At 36.4% G+C, this 17215-nt stretch overlaps 1 long non-coding RNA gene across 2 annotated transcripts in view; it reads right to left on the bottom strand.

Annotated features, from left to right (window-relative positions):
• Positions 1-15512, bottom strand: part of LOC150100861 (uncharacterized) — a 72423-nt gene extending 56911 nt beyond the window's left edge. Inside the window, exons 1-2 of one of the 2 annotated variants that reach the window (XR_016549178.1) lie at positions 15088-15512; positions 6792-6944 (exon numbers count right to left, since the gene is read on the bottom strand). This is a non-coding gene — a long non-coding RNA (uncharacterized LOC150100861). The remainder of the gene's footprint in view (positions 1-6791; positions 6945-15087) is intronic. The other variant, XR_016549177.1, reaches the window with a different exon arrangement.
• Positions 15513-17215: the final 1703 nt, after the last annotated feature.

Genomic DNA, 17215 nt, shown 5'->3' with positions numbered 1-17215 from the left:
ATGGTATCTCTCCCTGAGCCATTCTCCTATCCATATCACCAATTTAATATCCATTCCTATCTGCTCCAATTTGCGTAACAGTGTTCTATGGGGTATCCTGTCAAAAGCCTTAGCAAAATCCAGAAGTACCACTGTGTAGCCAGTTCCTTTGTCCAACTCTGATGTTATTCTATTATGGATAGTTAATAGATTGCTAAGGCAGGATCTACCTTTAACAAAACCATGTTGGCCTCTATAGAGTATCATATCCTGATCCACCCATTCTTGAATTTTGTCTTTAACCAACTTTTCCAATACTTTTACCACTACTCCTGAGATGGTGATTGGTCTGTAATTCAATACTGCAGTTTTAGAGCCACCCTTATGCAAAGGAACCACTTTGCCTAACTTCCACTCCCTAGGGACCATACCAGAGTTCAAACTTAAATTAAATATCCAGGTAAGAGGGGTTGACAATTCATTTGCACATTCACGCAACACCCGAGCTGATATTCCATCTAAGCCTACCGCAGTGTTTGCATTTAAGTTTCGCAATATATTTAATACCTCTGATTCTTTAGCTTCAATTCTCACATTAGGTATTGCTATAGGTATAGAGATATCCTCACTTGGGTGATAGACTTTTGAGAAGTGATCACTCAGTAACTCGACTATTACATCTGATTTTGTCACCTCAATACCATCAGCACCCACTAAGGTTATCCTTCCGAAGTCATTCTTCCTCTTACTTGCCACATAGCGGAAGAACTCTTTGGGATTACCCTTGATCTCTTTGGATAAGGTCTTCTCATAATCTGATTTAGCTTTTCTTACTATGCTGGTAACCTTCCTAGCTTGAGCCTTGTACTGCTCATGGGTGTCCTGATCGCCCTTCTCCTTGTAAATTCTCCATAACATTTTCTTTTTTTGTAGTTCAAGCTTGATACTACTGCTCATCCATCTAATGCCTGCCTTGTTTGACCTCCTGACCATGGGGACACAATCTGATATTGCTTTCCTCAGATACCCGCTGATTTTATCCTGATTCATCATGATTGTGAAGAGGTATTATTTTGCCTTCTGTCCACTCCTTAGGAATCTTCTCTACTGCAATATTAAATAACCAGGTCAAGGACATGGCTATTTTTACATATATAAAAATACTTGGCATGTCATCCATTTTCACAACTTTATTAACATCTAATCCAATCAACACCAGATACACCTCTGATTCCTTCATTTCCAATTCTCCTAATACTTTCCTCCTTTCTATATACTGCAACAATCAGTTACACCAGATGTACACTGATTAAAGTGCTCATTCCACGATTCTACTATATCCTTTGCATCTGTTATTATGCTGCAATGACTATCCACCTGTGTCAACCTACCATAATTATTTTTTCTCTTGTTTCCCATATAGTGGAAAAATTCTCTTGAATTAACCTTGGCCTGACCAGTCAATCTCTTCTAATACCTTTTCTTTCTTTACCCTGCTCATCGCCGTCCTAGCCTGTGCTTTATACTTTTTACAGATCTGGTTGCCACCAACTGTCTTGTACCTCCTCCACAGCATTTTCTTTTCCAACACAGCTTGCCTGATTTCACGGTTCATCCAGTTCAATCCTACTCTATTTACTCACTTAACCCTTGGTATGCAGTTATACACCGCTTGTGCCAGATATTGCCTCATGAACTTCCATGCACTGTCAACATCTTTTCTGCACAGCTCATCTACCCATTGAATTGATGCTGATATATCTCTGTTACCAGTACGTACGTACGTACGTACACACACACACACACACACACCAGGATTACCTTCTTTTTACATGCCCAACCAATTTGCCTAAACATTTCACAATCAGTATTCTCTACATTCCCTGACCTATAACAGAATCCTATCAGATATACTAGCCTGTTAATTTCAACTTCACACCACACAGATTCAAAATCTGTGCACATATAATATTAATTTCCACACTTTATGACCACAATTCCTCTGCAGTCATTAACAGCACTTCCCTGCCCCCTCCTCTTTTCATCTTCCTATCCTTTGGGTAAATTGTATATCCTTCCATTCTATTCCTGATATCACATCATCCTCAGACAACCAAGTTTCACTTATACCAATTATCTTGGGCATACTGACTCAATCAATGCAATGAACTCAGCTCTCTTATTTCAAATACTCCTTACATTTTGTACACAAACAATCCCTGCCTTTCAGGCCATTCTACCAGCACCAACATTCTGTATTCTAGCTGCTATACCCCTCTCTCTATTCGGTTTGATCACTCCCATTTCCTTGATCCTGACTCTGATTGCCATCCATACCTGTCTCATCCTTACCTTTATGCATTCCATTTGGCTGGTATATAACAGCCTGGCAGAGGCAGCACAAGCACTGCAGAGCCCCCAATTTTTCTCGATATATAAATATATTTATTAATTTATTTATATTTGCTTGTAATATTTAATTTTATCATCAACAATCCTATACAATTCTCTTATTTTATATAAAAAATAATAAAAATCCATCTTATAGCACTTAGAAGGGCGAAGGACACTAGCGGCATTGTGTTTACCACAGTGTTATATTACTACGTCGTGCAAGCATATGCATGTCATAGTAATATGCGAGCTATTAGCGTAACGCGGCACTGTCCGTCACGCCTGTTGTTTATATGCAGTTTGTGCCAGTAGTAGAGTGTTTGTAGTGCTTATCATGTTTACTCCGTCTCTTTAAATATTTGGACATTACAATTAAAGACATAACATTTGTTATAGTTTTTATTTTAGAACATTATTGGGGTTATTGACAATTATGACCTTAGAATTTTTAAGTAATTTTGAATTATACTAAACTGTATATTTTATCAATAATAAACAATATTTTTTCATGTTTAATAATTTTTTTTTTTAATTTTTACCATAATTTTGATATTTTATCCAAACACGTATACACTGTACTTATAGTGCGTATGTATATTTCAAAAGTTGCAGCACCCCCACAATTTCAAGTCATGAGCTGCCACTGCCGCCTGGCAAAGGCACTGCCAATTCTGTTGAACATTCAAATATCCATGCTAAAATCCCATCAATAACTTTTTTTTTATGTAACTTCCAACCCACGAAAGGTTTTTTTTGTAAATCTATGGTACATTCGGATTGTGAGATTTTTTCTCTATTTTTATTAATTTGAAGGATTTTTTTTTTTACCTTATTTTTATTCATTTTATTTATTTTTTTTACCGAGTATGGAAACCTGCTCTACAGATCAAACATGGAACTTTTTTTCATGACACTTCAAAATTCAAATAAGCAGGGTGTGGTCTCACACCCAGCAATGAAATGTATCTCCCACCTAAAGACAATAATAGACACACTAACTCAGGGGTCGCCAAACTTCTTTGACCGTCGACCCCTTCAAGAGTTTCTTGACTTTTTCTTGACCCCCCCCCTCTATTTTGCTATTACGTAATTATAATAGGACAAGCAAAAAAAAAAAAAAATGCTCATGTGAGTTTTTAGATTGTTTATTTTATAGTTCTTCTTAACATTACATATTTGATAGAAGGGATAAATAATATGTAAAATATAAAATTTAATTTAGATAACAAAATAACAATAATACAATCTTCCTTATATATATATATGAAAATAAGACTTAAATAAAAGAGCCAATGGGCTTCACTTCGGCAATGTAACATTATTTAAATGAAGGGGAAACTCTTTGATTCCGATCTTTGAGTTTCTTATTCGGCTTTGAAATAATGTGGGAATTAATATCGCCTTTGTTTAAATAATGAAAATAAGACTTTTATTAATTTAGTATACAATTTACTAACATTATCAATGTGAAGGGTGTGCTTCGTGACTCTTGACAAGATTAGAAATGTTGAGTTCAAAATTAGTAAGTTTCAGCCTTAAATCGCCATGGAATTCTATATCTAGCTTATTTTTTTGTTTTGTTAAAATGGAATTAACATGACTGAAACCAGCTTCAACCATGTACTACGCGCCGGCCGGGCGGGAACCACCGACATCTGTTTACTGGTAAATACGTCATTTTGGCCTACTTGATTGGCCTCCGTAACTATTTTCATGACCTTCCTCCATCTTATAGGTCCTATTCATGTCACTGTTCCCACGATTCACTATTAATTGCGTTGTCATTCAACATGGAGGTAATCTAAGTTAACCAAAATAAATATTACCCATACAATGATGTCTTATATTTTTCTATCGAACCCTGAGCCCGAATCGACCACTTTGGCGACCACTGCACTAACTGCTCAGCCAGATAGGCTGGTCATTCTTATTCCTTAGTTTATTACTTTAGTGCAGTTTAGATTAGTTTAGTTATTTACTAGATTCTTATTTAATTTATGCATAACTCTGATACCTCCTATTCATACACCTAAGTTACATCATTCAATGTAAATGTAGCACTAAGCTCTATATTACTTGTAGCTCTTAACAAAGCAGGCACATATTAGCTGAACAATCTCTTCCATCCACAATCAATAGGATTATTCTTTCAATCATTCTTTTACTTGTAGCATAACAGGATTCTTTTCGGTTGTCTTTGTAATGCAGAGTCATTTTCTTTTCATATTCGGAATAAGCTTTCTGACAACTTTTCTCACCCAAGCTTTGTAATTTTCATAACTGACATCTTATATACACAGTATTCATTTCACATATTTTTCTTGCAAATCATTTGCTTAAGACTGCACAATTTATGCTGACTATTTATTCTTCAGATTCCAAGAATACATTCTGATAATGCATAATTTATGTATTTTTTTACTGCTTTCTATGAATTGCTGAATCCTTCCCCATCCAGCAACTTATACCACTGGATTAGGTCTAACATTCTTCTCAGTTGACAATAATTTCCTGCCTTGCAATTCAGCACATAATTTTATCCGAGAGGAACAATTCTCAGAAGTGACTAAGTATAATGTTGACATGGATAAAGATAATAGTGTGATAGGAAAGGCAGTAAGCATATTGTCAAGGTAGGACAGCGGTGAGATGAGGAAGAGAGCAAGGATTATCAATGATGTGTTAGCGGAAATGTGAAAGGAGAAAGGAGTGCAGTTTGTTAATGTGTGGAATGAAGGACGAAGTGAACTGTATAAGAGTGAGGGCCTGCATTTGAATGGTTCTGGTGTGAGTCATTTGGAGAGACTTCTTCTGCTGCTTGAAGGCAGCGAAGTGAGTGCAGAGAATGAATGTGATCAAGCGGGAAGTGATATGGAAGAATGGGAGAGCAACATAGAAGAGATTGAAAAGGTGGTTATGAATGAAGAAATGAGTGGCATGAGCACAGAGAATGAAAGAACAGATGTGCAAGACAGACAGGGAAACAGGGAGGCTCAGAGTGGACAAGGGAAAGCAGCGTGACAAAGGTTGATGTCCCAACAGAACTTATGCTTGGTGGGGATATATATTGTTGGAGGCAGAGGAAATAAGAGATCTTGGGGTGATAGTGAATAAGGATCTGAAATTTAGGTAACACATTGCCAAAATTGCAAGGACAACACAAAAAATTATGGGAATGATACGGAGGACACTGACTGGCAGAAGTAAGGAGATTCTTGTTTCACTGTATAAGGCCCTAGAGCTTTCTTCCACACATGAACTACTGTGTACAGATTTAGTTACCTGGTTTTCAAAAAGATTAAGAGATGTTGGAAAGGATCCAGAGGAAACTGACAAGGTAGTTTCTGATCTGTAAAATGTCAAATATGAGGAAAGGTTGAGAAGTTACAATTCACAGAGTCTAGTGAATAGGAGGAAGAGAGGTGATATGATAGAGACCTACAAGTTAGTAAGGGTTGTTATAGGATCAATGTTGAAGAGGTTTTACAGAAAATGATAAGAGATAAAGGGAGAACCAGAAGTCATCCCTGGAAGCTGTATAAGGAGGATATGAGCAAGGGGGGAGGTTAAGAAGTAGGTTTTTTTTGCATGCAAAGTTGTGAATGATTGGCATGCCTTGCCTGAGAGGGTGGTGTCTGCAGATAGTTTGAGTGTGTTTAAGGCACAGTATGATGAGTTGTGTATATGACAAAAGAACCTCCTAGATGAGTCTTTGGCTCCATTAGGTCTTAGGATAATAATAATACTCTTTCACATTGCACTTCCAAATTTATAGAATAAATTTTTCTTCCTCATTTATTTTTTCTATCTTCTGAAGAACCTATTATGTGTTTCCTAGAGTATAACCCATTGATCTTCAAATTTAATGAAGTTTCTTCTTTCTCCTCAACAGTACTGAAATGTACTACTTACGTTGAACAACGTTTATTTGTAAATTACTAAAAGAACGATAAAAAAAAAATCTGTTACTGTTTTTTGATGTTGTCAGAAGCATACCCATAGAGTGGAGGTTAATTCCATTCCCACTGATGAATTTTGCATTTCAAACAGCAATTAATTACGTTGGGGAAGAATTTCATTAAAAGCCTCCTAGCTCAGTCAGTATAAATGAAGCCCTTTGGTCAGAAAGATCTGGGTTCAATACCTGTCCATGACATGAGGAATCTTTATCTGGTCTCTTTCAAGTAAAGGTGAGTTTAGCCGGTCATATAGAGATAGAGGCTGTTTTCACCCAGAAACTCGGATTTTTCGTCCCTCAGAACAGGCAAACCGGCCCATGAACACACACGAATCTCATAAAATACATACTCAAAATCATTAGGAGGGCTCAACCAGTCCTAAGGGACAGTTGAGGAAAATTGAGGGGAGAACTACACATGAAAACAACAATGACAACAACAAAGAAAGGATTTCATTACCAAGAAAATCCTTCCCTGATCACAGTAGAAGCCAGAAGTGACTTGAAAACTTCGATGTTTGTTTCCTAGAGCAGAATTTCTGGATTTGGTAAAAAGAAGAAATCCTCAGCCCTTTCCATAGTACATTAGCACTGTAACTCCTCTTGGGTAGATCTAACATTCAAATTTAAAAAAATAAACTTTTATTAAAGCTATATTTTGTATCAGTTTCAAGATTTAACCATGTAGTGCCAGTAAATTTGGCAACTACATATTGTAGAATGGCTACCATAACTCTGAATAACACTACAATACTGTGATTTTTAGCACATCAGTTTGAAAGGTTCTGCATTCCTGATTTTTAGTCTGAAATAAACAAATTATAATTCTTCTAAAAATAAAAGGCAAAGATAAGGTGAATTATTCTAATTCTGATTTTTTTTTTTTTCCAATTGTAGGTGACTTTGTAGGCATTTGCCCACAGAATATTCCTGATGAGTATATTTACAGGGTAGTTCACCACTGCTTTTCCCAATGCCCCAATTTTATCTGGGCTCAGGACTGGCATATGGCTGGGATGTATTCATGACCGTTATCCATGTGTGTTCACAGGGCCCGGTATGCCTATTCGGAGGGATGAAAAACCTGAGTTTCTGGGTAAAAAAACTCGTTACCTCTGTACGAGACTGGCTAACTCACCTTTAGTTGAAAGAGACCAGATAAAGGTTCCTCACGTCACTGACGGAATGAAGTCCAGGTCTTTCTGACCAAAGGACTTTGTCTATACTGACTGAGCTATGGAGGCTCAGGTGAATCATTAAAGTAGCATAATGATGTTAATAATAATAACTTGACAAATAATAATAATAATAAAACTTGCTTACAGGAGAGTTGAAGAGACGTAAGTGTTGTAACCAAAAAAAAAAAAAAAAGGTCGTATAAGTTCCAGTTGGGAATAAGTGTGGACTGATGTTTATAGGACTGGTGTTACTTTAAAAAAAATTGAAAATCATCTTAAGTCTTGAATGGCAGCTACAAAGAGCTGGGTCTGTAGAGTGATTGCCTATCCCATAATTTTCCCCTCGTTCAAATTTCCCCTTGCATCCAAAGCCATTCCTTCCTTGGTTTCTGTTCTCATGCATACATTTACTTCTTCTAGCATCCACTCCTCTTATGCCATGTCTTCCCTCCCCATTTCCCAGTCTTTTACTCTTCTTTCATTCTTCTCTCTCTCTCATAACATACCTCAACAAACACTTCTTCAATCTTGTATCCTTCACCTGTCATCTAAACTCACTACTGTCATACCTGGACAACAAACCAATCGCTTTTCTCTCATCAATAACCTACTGATTTCAATTCTCACATTCTCTTTCCAAACAAAATCATTTCTTCCTATTCACCACCAACTTTCTTCCTCATTTACTCTGCATATCCCAAACCTCCTCACTATGTTTATTTTTTCTCCTGGATTTTTTTAGAAAAAGAATGTTCAGTGCAATGAAGCAGAAGTGAAAGAGGAGGATGAGAAGTTAATTCATTCATATATTTTTAACTAGACATCATAATGGATATTGACCATCAACTACTGATCTGTTTATGTACTTTAAAAAAAAAAGTGGAGGAATGTCAGTAAGTTCAATGGAACTGCCCCTGAAAATAACTTGTTGAAGAGGTATAATGCAGAAACAGCACATCTGTGAGATAGAGATTGGAGTGAGTCTCAGTGAGAAGAATAATTAATTAATTAGACTGTCCTCTTCTACATAACACTGAGCATGTTTGGATAGATTTTTGTGCACCCTCCCATGTGTGAGAACAGTATTCAAGAGTTATGGCAAGTTTGGTTTAAATCCCACTTAAGGTATGAATGTCTGTAAAAGCTTGTTCTGATCAAGCATGTAATAGCTCCTTGAGTTCACAATGCATATCATACATATATATATATATATATAAATGTCAAAATGATATAAAGGTAATAATTCTGTGCTAGAAGAATGACATTTAATGAAACGTGTTATCTGAGATCTGCAATAAAATGAGTCATATGCATCAGGGGAAAACCTATGGCAAACCGTTTTTGCTTACAGAACATGGACAATAGACTTTGAATGTACAACTAACAGATTACGAGGGTTGTTCGATAAGTCTGTGCACAAATGAAGAAAACATAATTTTTTTGGGGACAAACATTTTTATTTTTCAACATAGTCTCCTTTGAGGTCTATACACTAAGTCCAATGATGCTAGAGTTTTTTGATCCAGTCCATATAGTATAATTTGTCCAACTCATACTATACGGACTTCAAAATAGGCAGTTGTTTCGGCAATCACCTCATCATTTGATAAAAATCTCTTTCCCGTCAGCCATTTTTTCATATTTGGAAACAGATAGTAGTCCGAGGGAGCCAAATATGGAGAGCAGAGGGGGTGCGAAAGGACTTCGTAGCATAAATCGAACAATTTTGCAGTCACAATTGCAGAAGAGTGAGCAGGTGCGTTGTCGTGGTGAAAAAGAAGATTCTTTTTCACCAAGTGTCATCATTTTTCTGTTATTTCATTATTTAAATGATCCAGCAAAGACACATAATACACTCTTGTAACTGTCTTGCCCTTTGCTCAGAAGTCTATGAAGATTATGCTATGAGCATCCCAGAAGATGGTGGCCATAACTTTTCCTGCTGAAGAGACGGTTTTCACTTTCTTTGGTGCAGATTCCCCGCTTGCAACCCATTGTTTTGACTGTTCCTTGGTCTCTGGCTGGCAATGATGAATCCATGTTTCATCCACTGTTATGAAATGACACAAAAATTCCTCTGGATTCTGTTGAAACAGCTTCAAGCTGTCCTTGCAACAGTTCACACGATGCTTTTGATCCAGTGTAAGCAAATGTGGCACCCATCTTGTGGATAGTTTCTGTTCATTAACGATATAGGGAAGGATCTAAGTGGAACAGTTCATTTGTTCGCTGATGATGCAAAGTTGGGTAGGGCGATAGACTTTGACATCTTCTGAATGCAGAAGATGTCAAAGTCTTGCAGGATGACTTAGATAGATTGGAGTTCTGGGCTAAGGAGAATGGATGTCATTTTAATGTAGCAAAATGTAAGGTTATGCATTTTGGGGTGAAAAGATTAGCAGCAGTATACCACATTGGTGGAACTGTACTCCAAGAGATTTATGAGGCCAGGGACTTGGGAGTGTCGATGGATAGGGAGATGAAGTTTAGGGGGCACATTGCAAAAGTAGCTAAATCAGCTCATCAACTCACTTGGTTGTTAAAAAATACCTTGACGAGCAGAGACAAGCAAGTTATTGTACCTCTGTACCAAGCCCTGATAAAACCTCATCTCGACTAGTGTGCCCAGATTTGGTCACCTCGGATCCTTCTTGATGGGGAGGAGGTGGAGAAGATCCAGAGGCAAGTGACTAAGATGATAGCAGGTCTATGGAATGAACCATATGAGAACAGGTTGAAGATTTGTGGGTTGCAGAAACTAGTTGATAGGCAGAAAAGGGGAGATATGATTGAGACATTCAAATTGTTAAAAGGATTCTATAGGATTAATTCAGAGGATATTTTTGAGATCAGGACTGGTGGTGGGAGAACTAGGGGACACCTATGGAAGCTGGGCAAGAGTGTGGTTAGCAGGGATGTTGGAGCTGGGTTCTTTACTTTTAGAGTGGTAAATGAGTGGAATAAGCTGCCAGAGTCTGTTGTGGGTGCTATGACAGTGAGCGAGTTCAAGGCAAGGTATGATAGATACTGTGAGAATGTCGAATAGTTGTGTGGACATGATGTTTAGGGCCTCCCTCGATGAGTCTAAGGACTCCCTAGAGATGCCCGAAATAATAATAATAATAAAAAAATAAGTTCTCATATGTAAATGCTCATGTAAAATATTATACGCAGTCATTTGAGATGCCCACAGCCTTAGCAATTTCATGCACTTCACTCTTCTATCATCCATCACCATATCATGGATTTTTTCAATAATTTCTGCAGTAGTGACCTCAACAGGGCATCCAGAATGTTCAGCATCACTTGTGCTCATATGGCCACTTCGAAAGTTACTAAACACTTATAAACCATTCTAATCGAAGGTGCACAGACTCACCATAATGTTTATCAAGCTTAGCTATGGTTTCCTGAGTCATTTTCCCTTTCAAAAAGTAATGTTTAATCACTACACGAAATTCTTTCTCATCGATTTTTCACAAATCACAGTACTTGATCAATTCAAATGAACCAAACACAAAGTAATAGATCTATCTGACTGAAACTCAGTGTGTGATCCTCCAACAGTTGCCAGCAACTAAAAATAACCTCGATACATACTGGTGGTGCCATCTCTTAGACTTTGCATGGACTTATCGAACAGCCCTCGTACTATCTGAAAAAGAATGGAAACCCTATTCAAATTAAAACAGATTCAAAGTCGATTTATTTAGCTGTAAATGAGCAGTTGGTATATTACAGCCCTGAACACATGATACCAAGAGAAAATTATCATATTAATAAATAAATACGGATGTCACTCATGTAAATAAATAATTTATTTTCATAAAACTTTTGGCTATGTTTCACAGCTGTTTTCAATATAGCAAAAAGATATAAAGATAAAAATGAACAATAATTAAAAGCAAAAATTCTATGAAAATAGTATATTTATGTAATAACATCTGTAATTATTATTTTTTTATTTTCATCTGCAATAATATCCTTATCAACATCTTTATTAAAAAATAAAGTAATAATATCTGTAATAATATCTTTTCTTAAAAAAGGAATGTGTTCCTAGAGTAATAGGGTAGGAGCAAAATGGATGTGTAATCTTATTAAGCAAGAGATTCATACGAAAAGGCTGATGTGGAAGGAATACCGTGTGCATAAGAATGATGTCCGCTATGAAAATTATAAGCAGCCAGTCAGAGGAGTCACGACTATTGTATGGAAAGATAAATTTGAGTATAAAGAGAAACTAGCTCTGCTAAAGACAACCCAAAGAATTCTATCATTATGCTGCACGTAAAAGAAAAATGAATATGAAAGAATAATTCTACTGGATGCAGATGGTGCAAGGGTGACAGATGCAGAGAGATTGTTCAACTAATGAGTATCCATTTTGCTAAAAGCTATCAACCTGGTGTATGCAACATAGAGCTCGCTCCAACCTCTTCACTGGATGAAGAAACTCAGGTGTACGAGGAGGAAGTATTAGTGCTGTTGCCCAAACTGAATAAGTATTGGGTAATAGGAACTGATGAGATAACTGCATGGATGCTAAAAGAGCTGAACTGGCTATTCCTTTGACTAAGCTATATAACTTGAGTCGCTGAACAGGGAAGATTCCACAGGAGTGGAAAGAATGAATGGTAATCCCATTGCACAAGGATGTTGCAAAGACCAATGTATCCAATTATAAACCAATCAGTATCTTAGGAGTAGTGGTGAAGATTTTGGAAAAGTTGGCTAGAGCTCACATTCAGATGGGATCACAGTGAATCTCTATTTTGCAACGAGTAACATGGGTTTACTAAGGGAAGGTCATGTTTTAGCAACTTGCTCTGCATTTCATAATAATGTTATCACTGAGTTAGACAAAGGGAATGGATACATGATGATACTTTTGGATTTTGCTAAGGCTTTTGACAGAATACAGCCTGGAAGACTGTTGCATAAACTGAAGAATATGGAACTGCAATATAAAATATTAGCATGGATAAGAAGATGGCTGGCTGACAGATATCAAAAATTATTATATAGGGAGGGGGAGGATGTGAGTCTGCAAAATTTAAGGTAACCAGTGGTACACAAGGATCAATCTAGTCCTTGGTCCACTGTTATTCAATCGGTTACATTAATGACATCGGTAAGGATTTGACAAGAGACATACAGTTATTTGCAGATGATTCAAAGATAAGTAAGGTAATCAGGAATGTGGCTGAATAGGCTAGAATTCTGGGCATGAGAAAATGGATGTCAGCTTAATGTCAGTAAATCTAAAGTCATGCACTTTGATGTGATTAGATATTCAAAGCCGTATTATATTAGTGAGATTATGCTAGAAGAAACTGATCAGGCTAAAAATCTTGGAGTGATAGTTGATAGGAAGTTGAAGTTCAAAGGCCATGTAGCAAAGCTTGCAAAAACAACTCAGAGGATAATTGCAAAGCTGAAACAAACTTTTACATATAAAGATAAGGATGTCATTTTAACTCTTTACAAGGCCTTGATAAAATCTCACTTTGACTATTGTACTCCGGTCTTGTCTCCTAGTTTCCATGATAAATCTGGTACAGTAGAGAGAGAGAGAGAGAGAGAGAATGTGTGTTAAAAATGATATCAGGATTGTGGAATATTGATTATGAAGAAAGATTAAGAATTTGCTGAATGCAAACACTAGCAAACAGGAGAAAGAGGAGAGTGATATGATTGAGACTTACAAACTTCTGAAAGGTTCATAGAGGATTTCAGTTGATGGAATTTTTATGGAGGATGGGAAAAGGACGAAAGAGCATTCTTGGAAGTTGAGAATGAATGCTGTCAAGAAAGGGGTGAAATCTAAATTTTTTTCTCATAGAGCAGCAAGTGATTGGAATGAATTGCCATTTGATGTTGTATGTGCAAGCAGGGTGAATTAATTCAACACCCATCCACTCACAGATTAGGTAACTGTAGATCAAACAAAACCTTGTCTGTAACAAAGATGGGATGCAGAATTTATGCTTGGTGAGGATATATTGTCAGCGGTGGAGGAAATAAGAGATCTGGGGTGATAGTGATTAAGGATCTGAAATTTAGGGGACACAGCCAAAATTGTGAAGACAACACAAAGGGGCTTCTGGGAATGATGCTGACACTAACGTGTAGAAGTAGGGAGATTCTTGTTCCATTGTATAAGGCTTTGATTAGGACACACAGACTATTGTGCCCAGATTTGGTCACCTGATTTTCAGAAAAATGAAGAGATGTTGGAGAGGGTCCAGAGGCGACTGACTAAGGTAGTTTCTAACCTCGGGGAGAACCAGAGGTCACCCCTGAAAACCGTATAAAGAGGGTGTGAGTAGGGAAGTGAGAAGCAGGTTTTTTTCATGCAGAGTTGTGAATGATTACAATGCCTTGCCTGAGAGTGTGGTGTCTGCTGAGAATTTGAGTGTGTTCAAAGCACAGTATGATAAAAGGATCTCCCAGACGAGTCTCTGACTCCATGGGATCTTGGGTAATAATAATAATAATAACAACAAGTACAACAGCTGGTGCGTGTTGTATTTGGCATCCTTCAATGAATCCCTGATTCCCTAGAGGTCTCTCTTAATAATAATAATAATAATTTCTTGGCAAGTATAATTTAATTTAGTTGAAGTGAACATTTGCATTTGAACAACTCCCAGTTTTCATTTGATTTTGTATTTTACAGATGAATAGTTAATGAAAATACTGACAGACTGTGCATCTGAGGAAGTGATTTTTAATGCAAAGTTCAGTACCTGAAATAATGCTAACAGGCTGACTGCTCTCAGATAATTTTTTTTTGGGGGGGGGGGATAACAATTTTTAGTTCACTGATGAAATGTGCAAATGTTGCCTTCCAGCCTTTAAAGATGATGGTTTAGATTATGACCAAAGAAACTAACACTTGGCCTGTGCATTATACCTGTTCATTAACTGTGTGCGTTCACCATTTGGTTTTTCCCATTCTGAAGGATAAAAAAATCTTCTCATTCCCGTGTTCTACCGACTGTGCTCGGAACACTTCACAATACTGCATCTCACCCTAATTCCAATGTATGTTGACACACGCAAAGGAAACTTTTGTCCCCGACTGTTTATGTTGAGCAATGGGCTAAAAGATGCTTCAAGAGCTCTGTGTCCTCTGACTGGAATAGTGAGGAATGCAACTGATAGCAGTAATGTGGGTGATTGATCACTTTGAAACCAAGACGTTGCCAATCCGATCGCATGTAATCGAAAATACATGGAATCCTTTTCGAATTATACGGCGGCAATTTTAATCTCTATTACATTTCATCTGCATTCTAATTAATGTGACCAGAGTAGTTTTTTTTTTTCCTAATGTATTGTATCGATATAAAGATTGTTCACAACAAGGTGTTCAATAAGAAAGACCAGAGACCTCTCTTGTGCAAAGCTTTAATAACAAAACTAACGAAGTGGCAAAGAGCCGTATTTTAATTTCTTAAGTTCATAATTATTGATTGTAAAATCAACAGTTGTATTTCATTGATATATTAGAAAAGTGTGAGGAAGACACAAATTTCGACTCGTAAGCAAGGAATACATTTTGATACTTACCGTACGGTACTTGTTTCTATCGGCAAATGTTTCATTTCTACATAACAGTAAACTTAACATCCGACCATCACCAGTCTTATCTTCGAAAGGCAAGCTGCTCACATCAGCACACATTGCGAATTGATTAACACCCATCCACTCACAGCTACCTAATCCGTGATTTAGATTTACCGGATTAGGTAACTGTACATCAAACAAAATATTGTCTGTAAATTCAATTACATTCCCCCCACCCCTCTCGTACATAATATAACCATAGTTTAGACATCCACAGTAAAAATTAATCAGTTGCATCTTTTGTGCCAAGCACCAGGAAATATAACATAGATGCATGTTTTATAAAAAAGATTATAACAAATCGTAAAAAAAACAGTTTTTGTTGTACTTAAATAATAGTAACAAACATAAAAATTGACTTTTAAGGACCAGCAATTTCAACCATTAGCTGCCTGATAAACCAATTCTAAATAAATTTTTTAAAGTTCATTTGAATTATAAATGCCTATTTATATGCTTTTTATGAAACTAAATGAATAACATATTTATTTTTAAATATTTCTTACTACGTCTTTAATGCATCCATTATATATATATATATATATATATATATATATATATATATATATATATATATATATATATATATATATATATATATATATATATATATATATATATATATATAGGGCCGACGGAAGCGGTATGTCGGGATGCAGAGTATATGGGCGCCGCTACGAAGGGGACGCCGCCGCCGCCAGGGCACGGTTCATAAGTTCATTATTAAGAAGCAAATTTTTATCATAAAAACAAAAAATTCTTAGAAGCCGGCTATTTACAATTTTGCAGCGAGAGCAGACTAAATGCTTGCCTGCAGATGTTGTGCCTACTGCAGTCTATCTAAAGTGAAAAGTGAACGGTTTTTATGCGCAGAAACGAATTTTCGTACAAAACATTTGTTGCTGAGATGCGTACCAGTCATATGGTACGCATCTCAGTAAGCTACTGACAGCAGCGCAATACGGACTATCATTTCGTCTCTGTGTCGTGTTGTATAATAAGTTTTTGTGGGTATAAAATAGAAATGGAATCAAAAATTTTTAAAAAAGTTATCCGGTGCACAAAATCGTAAGCGTCATGCTGCGAAAGAAACAGATATTAAGAAACAAACTGGGACTCTTAAGAAATTTGTTAAAATATTCTGATGCAGATTGTAACCAACATGATACATCAGAAATCAGAGTTGAAGAACCGTGCACATCATCCAGTTTGCATGAAAGTACTATAGCAACTATTGAACAAGATAACAAGACGCATAATTTAAGTGAAAAACAGTTAGGAGAGTTATTTCGTAGTTGACCACGAAACTAATACCTTGTTATCTCTGTAAATTTAGAAGATCCAGGTGAATGGGAAAATATTGAAGAAAAATTACTAGTTGTTTTAATTGAAATGGGGCCTGTTCAAAAGAAAAATATAATATATCCCAGAGATACAGGTCGTAAATTTGGCGACATGTATCATAATAGAAAAATGGAAAACGGGGAGCTCGTGCCAAGAACATGGCTCATTTATTTCGAAACTTTAAATTCTGTTTTTTGCTTTTGTTGCAAACTTTTCGCACCTACTGAATCAAGTAGTCTTGTAAAAGGTTATAACTATTGGAGAAATGTAAGTACAACTTTGCATAGACATGAGACTAGTTTAACTCACATGAAAAATTTTTAAAATGGAAGGAACTTAATAAAAATTTAAAAAACAAAACTACTATTGATTGCCAGACTCACAGCATGTAGGAAATGTTAAAGAAACATTGGGCGAGTGTTTTAGAATGCTTGATTGAAATCAAAATTCCTTGGTAGCCAAAATTTAGCTTTTCGCGGATCATGTGATGAATTATATGAAAAGAATAACGGCAATTTTTTAAAATTAGTCGAACTGTTTGTGAAGTTTGATCCCGTTATGGAAAATCATGTTGAAAAGGCCCTACAACGAAACAATAGAGTACACTATTTGAATAAAGACAGTCGAAATGGAATATTGGAAACTTTAAGTAACGCAATCAGGGATACAGTTTTATTATCAATTCGAAAATCTAAATATTATTCCATAATTTTAGACTGCACACCTG

Source organism: Typopeltis vanoorti, chromosome 12 (assembly GCF_054136105.1).
Source record: "Typopeltis vanoorti isolate ZY-2024b chromosome 12, IOZ_Tvanoo_1.0, whole genome shotgun sequence".
Classification (NCBI taxonomy): Eukaryota; Metazoa; Arthropoda; class Arachnida; order Uropygi; family Thelyphonidae; genus Typopeltis; species Typopeltis vanoorti.
The sequence above is the reverse complement of the archived record's forward strand: the minus strand, read 5'-3'. Positions and strand labels throughout refer to the sequence as shown.